At 45.5% G+C, this 11,724-nt stretch overlaps 1 long non-coding RNA gene across 1 annotated transcript; it reads right to left on the bottom strand.

The window, feature by feature from the left end:
- Positions 1 to 10,547: 10,547 nt before the first annotated feature.
- On the bottom strand, positions 10,548 to 11,345 carry LOC143773864 (uncharacterized). Its single transcript, XR_013215412.1, has 3 exons — positions 11,275 to 11,345; positions 10,987 to 11,057; positions 10,548 to 10,794 (listed from the first exon to the last, which is right to left on the bottom strand). It is a non-coding gene; the product is annotated as an uncharacterized LOC143773864 (long non-coding RNA).
- Between the last annotated feature and the right edge of the window lie 379 nt (positions 11,346 to 11,724).

Below are 11,724 nucleotides of genomic sequence, written 5' to 3'. Positions count from 1 at the left end.
TTTAACATGCACTTCCGGTAATCGCGCTGGAAATCCGCCCATCGATGACCCCTCACGTGATCGCCTTTAGTGAACATGGTAAAAAACTAAAATTAACTGTGGAATTGCAAAAACGAAAATACCTCCGGTCATTAAGGGATTAAAAAACCCTTTCAGAAAAGTTGTTAACCCTTTAGGTGCTTCACATGAATAACAGGAAAGTGGACGAAAATAGAACAATTCTGTGTTTTTTCACTAAAATGCCGCTTTTGCTGCAAATATTTAATTTTCACAAGGGTAAGGCTACTTTCACACTAGCGTTAACTGCAATACGTTAAAATGCGTCGTTTTGCAGAAAAAACGCATCCTGCAAAAGTGCTTGCAGGATGTGTTTTTTCCCCATAGACTTATATTGGCGACGCATTGCGACGGATTGTCATACGTCGTGTACGTCGTATGCGTTGAAATTTGGAGACACGTCGTCGGCAAAAAATGTTGATTGTAACGTTTTTTGTCTCCGCCTAAAAAACGTGTCGCGACGCATCCTGAGGCATGCGTCGTTGGCTACAATGGAAGCCTATGAGCGACGGATGCGTCGGGACACGTCGTACGACGCAATGCAGCGCTGCAATATACGTTTTTTTACACTGAGCATGCTCAGAAGCAGGATTTTGTTGCCAATTGGCCAGACACCCCCAAATCTATATAAACCTGGCCTGGGCTTTCAACCCCACATATGCAAGCAAGAAGACAAAGAGAGGAGAAGCCTGCCAGCAAGACTCCAGACTGCCACAAGACTCCAGACTGCCACAAGACTCCAGACTGCCACAAGGCTCCAGCCAGCCTGCCACAAGACTCCAGCCAGCCTGCCACAAGACTCCAGCAACCATAGAGCCAGTGTGAGTATTGCAATTTTTGTGTGCATCTGTGTGCCTGTGCATTTGTGTGTGTATGAGGTACTGACTACAGCAAGAGCTTAAAACCTGAAGAGAACCAGAGGCCTGCCATCGTCCTGCAACAGCCAGTGCCATGCTAGAGTCCAGATCCACCCTGATGACAGCCACTGTAAAGACATGCAGCTCCAGCCGGAGGACTGTCAGCCTTTTTTACGTGTATGTGTGTGCGTATGCGTCTTCTGTTTGGGTCCGCCTTTGTGCCTTTGTACATATGTGTATTTGCATAAAGCTTATGTGCTTGTGTGTGTGTGTGTGTGTGTGTATATGTGTATTTTCGTACGGCTGTGTGCTTTTGTATGTATGTCTTCATGTGCCTGCACCTTATTTTGCCTTTGCCAATCTTATGCCTGTTCATGCGTTATGCTTGTTATGACTGCGCCTGTGTGCTTGCAGGCATGTTTGTGTGCGTCTTGTTGATTGCATGTGCATTTGTCCATGCCTTAATTGGTTAATTGCCTTTTTCTGATGTATTTACTAAGTATAGTGGTCTGTGCAGCATGTGGTTTAAATGTGTTTTTTTTTTTTTTCTCTTAAAATTTTTTTTTTTTTTTTTTTTTTAAATCGGATGTATTTTTGCAAAGTCTAGTGGTCTGCAGCTTGCGGTTTGAATGTGTGAGCGTGCGTTTTTTTTTTTCTATTTAAAAGTGTTGATTTTTTTATTACTGTTGAAACCATTCCCAGTTGATGTACTTGTATTTAAAATAAAGAGCATTTCAGCTCCTAATTGTGATGTAAAAAAAACAAAAAGAAAAAAAAAAAGAAAATAATAAAATGTTTATTAAAAAAATGTCCGTAGTATCATTTCAGAAAGGTAAATTTAAAACTGGTGTATGTACCAATGGTTACACATGCAATACAGAGTTGGTTGAGGGCTCATTTTTTAATAAAGGTTATACTTTAAAGGTTTTTTGGGGGAGGTGATTTTTGAAAATAAAATGTGGTAAATATATTTTTACATGGTGGGTTAACATTTCAAAATATTTTTTTTTGGACATGGAAATGAATGGTATAACGTGCACCTGTTTTTTGGGTTTTGGTGTTCACCTTTAATGAACATTTCTCACATCATTTTAGCAGGGTGTTTATCGTTAAACATTACCTAGTTCGGGGGGTGGTCTAACTATAAATCCATTATACTTACAGATACACCAGGGACCACATCCACTGACCAGCCCACCAGGACCACATCCTCACATCTTTAAAAACTTTAAGTTTTGAAGACCCCAAATCTGCTACTTCAATGTGTAGAGCAGATTGCAAGTGTCTTTTAACTTACAGAGACACCAGGACCACAGCCGCCGGCCTTCCTACCGCCACAATGTCCTCTTCTGACAGCCCTCTTCCACAGCAACAGCGTGTATCGGTAAGTTAACACAAAAATTGTTTTGTTTTTTTTTGAGTTTTTTAATTTACATTTTTGTTGATCACTACATGCATAAATTATGTTTAAACAGGAAGCTGAATCAGATGAGGAGCTGTCAGAAGGGGGCGAGACGGGTGGAGAGATGCAAGTGGAGGAGGAACCAAGTGTAAGTAGTGGTGAAACAGTTGCTTCACACATCACACTGCACCATACACAAAACAGATTTTCATACATAACTAAACACAGAAAACATATGCCTACATTAAAGAGAATTTTTTTCCTTTATTTCAGTCTCCTGCTGCTGCTGCTGAACATTCAGCAAACCGTGAAGGTTCTGCCAGCTGCTCCCAGAGTCGGCGGAATCGTCGCCGCGGTCGGCCATCAGTGAGTTTTTTTTTGGGGGGGATTCTATTGGTACTTTTGTGTTTCAGTGTACTAATTTTTTTGTTTTTCTTCTTCTTCTTTTTGCACAGGCTTCACAGCGTGCTCCCGCCGAAGACTTTGATGACGACATTGATATCGACTGTCTCATTGAGGAGGTTCGCGAGCGGGAGCCGCTGTGGAGCATGGCTGACCGCAGGCATGCCGATAGCAGTGTTACCCGTTGGCTCTGGGACGAAGTATGCCATAACATCTTTCCGAGGTGGGAGGACCTTCTTCCACAGCAGCAGAGTAAACTATGTAAGTATAAACGTTTCAGTGATGTTTTGAGCCGAACGTAATGTATTGTATTTAACAATTTTTTTTTCTTTTCATTCTTGTCTTCACAGGTGGAAAGGTTAGGAAGCGGTGGCGGTCACTGAGGGATCGCTTTAAGAGGGAATTTAACGAGGAGATGCAGGCCTCCGAGTGGCTCAGCAGGAAGGAAGAGGAGCAAATATAAACACGGCCCTGCCCTCTCCTTCCTGAGGCGAACCATGCTGAGTAGAGTGTAAGTATTCTACAGCCCACTAATAACCATGTTAACCTGTCTAACTTAGTTTGGTTTCAGTCAGGGCTTTTTCATATCAATATATTAATTGTTTTTGTTTTTCCTTTCACAGCACCTTCTCCAGCCACCGGGCGCCTGCATCTTCCTCTGCGCCCTCTGGAGCGATCCCTCCTGAGTCCGCCACTGAGGGCCACGTCGGTAGGCCCCACACCTCTGACCCCTCCTCTGACCCCTCTGTCCCCTCCACTTCATCCGCCCCAAGCACTGGAGCATTATTGCAGCCTTCCTTACTCGAATGCTCAACAGATAGCGTTCCCTTTACCCCACCCCTCTGATCCTGCCACCTCTAGACCACCATTAGGTTCGTGGCGGCAGGGGTCAGGAAAGGAGCTATGCTCCTGAGTTCTTACATCTGAATGCATCCTTCCAAAGCTCTTTCAAAATTTTGGGAGAGCAAGTGACTGCTGGTTTCAACATGGTGCAATCACGCATCAGTGAAACAAGCCATGAAACCAGCTGTCGCTTGGATAGGCTGCATTCAGCTGTAAGTCAATCTCCGGCCAATCTTTTTTTCCAATCCATGCTCAGGAGCATGGAGAAGCTTTCTTTTGATCAACAGATGCGGGTAATGAATACCTGCCATAATGCTCTACTTAAGGCCCTTCACGAACCCCAATCTACCCCCACACCTCCCCACACATCCACTACATTTCCACCCCAGGCCCCACCCCAGGCCCCATTTCTAGACCAGGCCCCACCCCAGGCCCCATTTCCACACCATGCCCCCCATTACCCAACCCAGTCCCAATACCCATGCCAGCCCCAATACCCAACCCAGCCCCAATACCCAACCCAGTCCCAATACCCATCCCGGCCCCCAAACCAAATTTCTTCCCCAATGTTTTTTTCCTTGCCCAGCTTTTCTTCCCCATTAAGTATTCCCCCTACCCCAACACCACCCCCCTCTGGTCAGCCTCCTGCTTTTACCCCCCCCCTTCCACTGCACCCCAACCAAGTAGGGTTTCCCCACCTATCGACGTGGTCCAACCTTCCAGCCCCTCCTCCCCTCGTATCTCCACCCCACACTTTGAAGATTTATAACATTATGTACAAATGTTAAATTTTGTAAATTTTATAAAAATAATTTGAAAAGTAAAAAAAAAAAAAATTGAAAATAACAAATATATATGTTTTTAGCAAAGAAAAAAAAAATTTAAAAAAAGAGTTCAAATAAAATTCTGTCTGATTTAAATTCTACTCTTTGTGTGTGTCGATTTATTAAGGTAATATGGTAACTAATAAAAAAGGTAAAATAAAAATAAACACCAGACGTTTGAAAGGTAAAACATATTGGTTTTATTACCAAGAAAACCACGCTTTTGGAACTTTTTTTTGTGAGAAACACAATTTTCTCTAGTCACCTTCCACGACGGCATATGGAGGTTGTCTCTTTGCCCTAATGGGGAACAGGAAACACAAGAGAGGTTAAAAGCACCTCCCACCTCCCATTCACCAGTGTCTTTCCTGTTCCCCATGGGACAGGGAGAGGTTCCATATGCTGTAGTGGCCGGTGGCTACAGTCATTTTACAGGTCTTACCTGTATTTCAGCCGGGCAGCTGGGGTCGCCTTGTGCCTCTCCGTGGGCTGCTCCCGTCGTCCTGCTTGCCAGGTACCTCGGGACCCTTCCCGGCCTTCCTGCGCCCCCGTGAGGGTAAAGCAGGCCGGGATCCCCAGCCGGGATCCTCTCCGTAGCTTCCCGGCTTCCTCCCTCCATGCTGCTTGGTCGGCGTTCCGGAAGTGACGTCGGCGGTCGCGCGCGCGTCACTTCCGGTTTTTCATATCACCCTGAAGCTGGCTCTTCCGGGTTCCGCCGGCGGCGGTGTCGGTGCAATGGCGTCCCACACGTGGATCCTGGAGGAGGAGGAGGGGAAATTCTACCGCTGGGACAGGTGCTAGGAGAGTTACTCCATAAAAGCCTGCTGAACCACCACTGAGGTAAGACTATAATCTCTTCAGTATGGACGGTTCTTTATGCCCTGCAACTGCAGAGCCCAGCACTGCCCCTGCTACTGTGAGTATGCAGGGTCTGGATCCGGGAGGTAGTTTTTTATCTTAGGGGTAGCTCCTCATTCTTCTCTCCCTCTCTGTTTCAGGGAGAAAAATCTGCCCCTAGAGCTACTATTAGGAAGAAGTGTCCGGTCTGTTCTGCAAAGCTCCCTCATACCTGGGATAAAAAACTCTGCCAGCCATGCACTGACAGGATAGTTAAAGCAGAGCAACCATCTCTTCTAGATGAGATACGCTCTCTTGTTAAACAGGAGGTACAATCTTCCTTAGCAGCCTTCACTCCTCCACCCCCACCTCCGCCGCCACATTCCCCAGCTAAGAAGAGGAAGATTCAGGTCATAGAATCGGATTCGGATTCTGACCACTCTTTTTCTTCATCTGCTGGCTGGGAAGATCCAGCATCCCCTAGGCCTGAGGTCAGGAAATACCTCTTCTCTTCGGATTATATTGAGGACCTGGTGTCTGCTGTTCGTAACACCATGGGGCTTGAAGAGGAACCTGTACCACAGTCCATACAGGATCACATGTTTGGTGGGCTTAAATCGGAGAAAAAGGCAGGGTTCCCCGTTCATGCAAATGTGCTTAATATGATTGAGCAAGAGTGGGATCTCCCTGAGAAGCGCCTTAATATATCTTCCGAGATGAAACATAGATTTCCTCTAGAAGGCGACCTTGTTAAACTTGACATTCCCAAGGTGGATGTGCAGGTGGCCAGAGTCGCCAAAAGAACAGCACTCCCCTTTGAGGATGCGTCGCAGTTAAAAGACCCTATGGACAGGAAGATTGAGAGTCTCCTGAAGAAATCCTGGGAGTCGTCTTCTTCTGTTCTCAAGGCTAATATTGCCTCTACATGTGTTGCGAGGACCCTTTTCCTGCTGGCTGGAGAAATTAGAATCACACATTTCTCAGGGTACCTCCAGAAGTGAGATGTTGGATTCCCTCCCTATCTTACATAAGGCTACTGGGTTTCTGGCGGATGCTTCTCTGGAATCCGTTAGAATTGCTGCCAGATCTTTAGTGCTCTCTAACTCTGCCAGAAGAGCCCTCTGGCTTAAATTATGGAGTGGTGACGTCACATCTAAGGCCAAGTTATGTGCCATCCCTTTTAAGGGAGACTATGTGTTTGGTCCAGCTTTAGACGACATTCTGGATAAAGCGACCGACAAGAAAAAGGCGCTCCCGGAGCAAAAACAACCAAGAAAACGGTTTTTTCGTGCCCCACTGTCTCAACCTTCTCAGCCGAGGGGTAAAGGCAAGACCGGCAGGTGGAGCTATGCTAAAGGCAGAGGGAAAAATATCTTCGTCCCGCAACAACAGCAGCAGCAACAACAGTCATTTCAGCAAGATAAACAATGACTCCGACCCAGTGGGGGGAAGACTCTCAAATTATGTGGATCAGTGGGAAAACATCACCAGCTCCCACTGGGTCCTCAATGTTATCAAGGAGGGCCTATTGATAGAGTTAACTTCTCCCCCCCCTCAGGGTCTAAAGATTACCACCCCCTCAATGAGGGATCACAAACTGCTAACATTGGGTCTCAGAGACCTTTTAAGATCAAATGTGATCTCTCCAGTTCCACAATCAGAATGGGGTCAGGGACACTACTCCCGCTTATTCATGGTACCAAAGCCATCAGGGGAAGTACGTATCATCATAAATCTAAAAGGTCTGAATCAACATGTAAAATATCGAAGATTCAAGATGGAGTCTGTAAAATCAGCCATTCCTTTAATACATCAGCACGCCTTTATGGTGACAATCGACCTGAAAGATGCGTATTTTCATATCCCTATTCACCCGAGACATACAAAATATCTCAGATTTGCGATTCAGGGGAATCATCAGGTGGAGCACTATCAGATCGGAGTCCTTCCCTTCGGCATCTCATCAGCTACGAGAGTGTTCTCCAAAGTGATGGCGGAAGTCGTGTCATTCATTCGGAGACAAGGGGTTTGTATAGTGCCTTATCTGGACGATCTGCTGATAGTGGCTCCCACCAAAATGACCCTGGTATCTCATGTATCAACCACATTAGAGATATTGAAGTCTCTGGGTTGGATACCAAACATAAAGAAATCCCAGCTTCAACCCTCAAGAACCAGAAGGTTTTTGGGAGTAATTCTGGACTCGGAAAAGCAGATGTCCTTCCTTCCAGAAGATCACAGACTACCATTAGTAGTAAAGGTCAAGAAATACAGGGAGATGAGATCTCCCACACTCCGGGAAGGAATGTCACTATTAGGCTCGATGACGGCCTGTATTCAGTCGGTGGCTTGGGCTCAAGCCCACTCAAGAATTCTCCAGACTCATTTGCTAAGCAATTGGGATGGTCGTCCTGGCTCTTTAAACAAGAGGATTCACACTCCAGGTCGAGTGAAAGCATCCCTAACGTGGTGGATGAAGTCCGAAAACCTTCGCAGGGGTGTGAGTTGGATTCAATTCCCGTTAACCACGATCAAAACAGATGCCAGCAAGAGAGGCTGGGGAGCCATGATAAATCATGTGCCTTATCAGGGTCTTTGGGACCCGTCAATCAGAGAGAGATCGTCAAACTTCCGAGAACTCAAGGCTGTGGAAGAAGCTCTCCTTGCAACAAATCATCAACTCTCTGGACAACATGTCCAGATATACTCGGACAACATGACCACGGTGGCTCACATCAGACATCAGGGCAGTACAAGATTCACCAGTCTAAAAAATATCTCTGCCCGAATCTTTGCCTGGGCCGAGAAACACCTACTGTCCCTGACGGCAACTCACCTAAAAGGTACTGCCAATTTTCAGGCAGATTATTTGAGCCGACAGGATATTCACCCAGGCGAATGGAGTCTGGATCGGCAAACTTTCAACTTACTGGTAAACAGATGGGGTCTCCCGGAGGTCGACCTCTTTGCTTCCCACCAGAACGCGAAAGTAGAAATATTTTTTTCCCTGGATACAAGAGGAAATCCCAGAGCAATAGACGCCTTGGTTCAAGATTGGCAATTTCATCTGGCATATGCTTTTCCGCCCATTCCGATTCTTGCAAAAGTGCTACGGAAGATTCGGATAGAAAAGACTCCAACTATTTTGGTTGCTCCATTTTGGCCCAAGAGAAGTTGGTTCAACCTGATTATTCAACTTCAGGTGGACGGACCGATAATGTTACCGATGAAGGCCAATCTCCTTTCCCAGGGCCCAGTTCTTCACTCGGATCCTCAGAGGTGGAATTTAGCGGCGTGGTTTCTGAAGCCCATGTACTAAGAGCGAAAGGGCTATCAAACCCTGTTATAGCTACTCTACAAAAATCCAGAAAACCGGTAACAAATGCTATTTATAATAAAATCTGGAAAAAATTTTCATCTTTTTGTCTGCCTAACCCTCCAGACCCTCTTAGGCCAGATATATCTAAGATATTGGACTTTTTACAAAGAGGCCTAGAAATTGGTCTGAAACCCAGTACTCTGAAGGTCCAGGTCTCTGCGCTTAGCTCCATCTTTGATCAAGATCTAGCAGGACATCGCTGGATTAAAAGGTTCATGACCTCAGCAAACAGAATGAACCCTAGGAAGCAAGTTATAGTTCCTCCATGGGATCTTAATATTGTGCTTCAAGGCCTTACAGGTCCACCATTCGAACCTTTGTCTACCTGTTCCCCACAGAATCTCGCCTACAAGACTATTTTCTTGGTAGCTATAACTTCAGCTAGAAGAGTGGGTGAATTACAGGCCTTATCAATAAGAGAACCTTATCTACTGGTTAGAGAGGATTCAATAGTACTCCGTCTTGATCCTTCTTTCCTCCCAAAAGTGGTCTCTGAATTTCATCGTTCTCAAGAGATAGTGTTACCAACTTTTTGCAGTAATCCTGCAAACTCTGAGGAAAGAAAATTTAATACTCTTGATGTTAGACGTATCCTGCTACATTATTTGGATCAAACCAGTGCTCTTAGAGTTGATCACAACCTTTTTGTCCACTCTTCAGGACAAAATAAGGGGAAGAAGGTAGCCAAGAGTACCATCGCTACTTGGATTAAAAAAGCCATAACAGAAGCTTACCTTGCTCAAAATAAACTACCTCCAGTAGGAATCAAGGCCCATTCAACTAGATCTACGTCGGTCTCCTGGGCAGAGAGAGCAGGCGCAACTCCAGAGCAGATCTGCAGGGCAGCTACGTGGTCGTCACTCCATACCTTCTCCAAACATTATAGGTTGGATGTATTATCCAACAGAGATTTAGTCTTCGGCCGCAAGGTTCTTCAGGCCATTGTCCCTCCCTAGTGCCAATTAGTTGGTATTCCTCCATATGCCGTCGTGGAAGGTGACTAGAGAAAATAGAATTATTCTTACCGTTAATTCGGTTTCTAGGAACCTTCCACGACGGCACTAATTTCCCACCCTCTATATTTCCTGGATTAATTCTGGGACTCAGAAGGTAACCGGTGCTATGGTTTCAGTTATAAGTCACTGGTGAATGGGAGGTGGGAGGTGCTTTTAACCTCTCTTGTGTTTCCTGTTCCCCATTAGGGCAAAGAGACAACCTCCATATGCCGTCGTGGAAGGTTCCTAGAAACCGAATTAACGGTAAGAATAATTCTATTTTTACATAAACAAAAACCATGAAAAACATGTCACACAATGATGTCTTGCCATGGAATCCGCCCAACAGGTGACACAAAATAATCCGCAAACTGGTCCCTCATCCTGGTAACAGAACCTGTGGAGCGAACAGAGCTGCTGCGGTAGTCCCACAAGGTTGTCTCCAATTCTTCGTCATCCAAGGAAATGGGCTCCTTTGAAAGGACAAAGTTATGGAGCACCACACATGCCTTAACAACCTCGTCTACAGTTTTGGTTTGCAGTTTGATTGCCATCAGCAGAACTCTCCACTTTGCCGTCAATATACCAAAAGAACACTCTACTACTCTTCTTGCTCTAGTAAGGCGGTAATTAAATACCCGCTTGGTACGGTTTAAGTCACGGCTACTATATGGTTTCAGTAGGTGCGGCGATAGTTGAAACGCTTCATCACCTACACAAACATATTGCATGGCTGGTTCACTTGTTCCTGGGAGTGGTCTGGCTGGCGGGAAATCGTATGTCTCTCCATACAGGCAACGGCCCATTGGAGAGTTTTTAAAAACTTGAGAATCGTTGGACCGGCTATAAGCTCCTATGTCCACAGCAAGGAACTTGCAGTTGGCGTCTGCTATAGCCATGAGTACGATGGAGAAATTACAATTTCTTGTAATTGTAGTACTCAGAGCCTGTTCCTGCCGGTTTAGCAATCCTTATGTGTTTCCCGTCAACAGCACCAACACAATTTGGGAAATGGCAAATTTGCTCAAACTGTTCTGCACTTCTCAACCAGATGTCCATTGATGGTTGGGGGATATACTCCGGCTGTAAAGTGTCCCAAATAGCCCGACATGTCTCCTTCACAATTCCGGAAATAGTGGAAATGCCCAGCTGGAATTGGTAATGGAGCGAAGCCAGAGATTCACCCGTAGCTAGGAAGCTGTAGAAAAAAAAAAAATGTTAGAAAAACAGAGGTTTAGAATGGTAGTGTAGTGGCGCTAGTGTAAAAAAGCATAAAAAAGCAGCTAGTATAGCCCTTAAACCACACAGGGCGAAGAGAAACTCTGATAAATACAATAAAGAATTATACCTGTGCTAAAAAATGCATAGAAATTAAATAATCACTATTTACCTGTCGGAGGGGAGATAGTGCTGGAAGCGATAGGGTTACTCGTATATGAGTCAGACTATAACCTTCGGACTCTGAGGACAAGGATAAAAAAAAAAAGGGGGGGGAACAGATGTGTATATATATATACTGCTCGGAAAGTATATTGCTATATATTAGGCAATTTAATAAGCAGATCGATGTTAGGAGAACTACTATAATTTTAAAACCAAAAATAATCCCATGAAGGTTTACAGAGCTGTGCTTCTATGTATAGACATGCGATAGTAATACAGGAAAGATCATACGTACTATTCAGCGTGTAGACACCTGGGTCTGAAGAAAGTCAGCAGGAGCAACACACGTGCACTAATAAGGTTGTAACTTGGTTATTACTTCCCTTGTGATGATCAGCAACGTTCCGAGGTGGTAGTTCCTCGGCGTACTGTCCCGGCCGGTGACAGCCGCCCGTGCAGCAGGAAGTGAATGAGAGCTGAGCGCTCAGTATCGTTGCAGCTGACAGGACCTGCGGAGATTTCGGGTCACGTGTCCTGTACGTCACGTGGTGCCCCTGTTGGAGGTACGGAGCACTGTAGGAGCCAAGAATAACCGACGCGTTTCGGAATAACACGGATTCCTTCTTCAGGGTTGGCTCCCGCTGTGCTCTGCTGGCTATATATAGTGTTACGATTACTGGGACAGGAGCAAGAGTGGACCCTCTGGACCGCGGAAGGTGGCCCTCCGGGCGAGCGACCCAGAGAT

Source organism: Ranitomeya variabilis, chromosome 5 (genome assembly GCF_051348905.1).
Source record: "Ranitomeya variabilis isolate aRanVar5 chromosome 5, aRanVar5.hap1, whole genome shotgun sequence".
Lineage (NCBI taxonomy): Eukaryota > Metazoa > Chordata > Amphibia > Anura > Dendrobatidae > Ranitomeya > Ranitomeya variabilis.
Note: the sequence above shows the minus strand (reverse complement) of the source record. Positions and strands in the feature narration are given on the sequence as shown.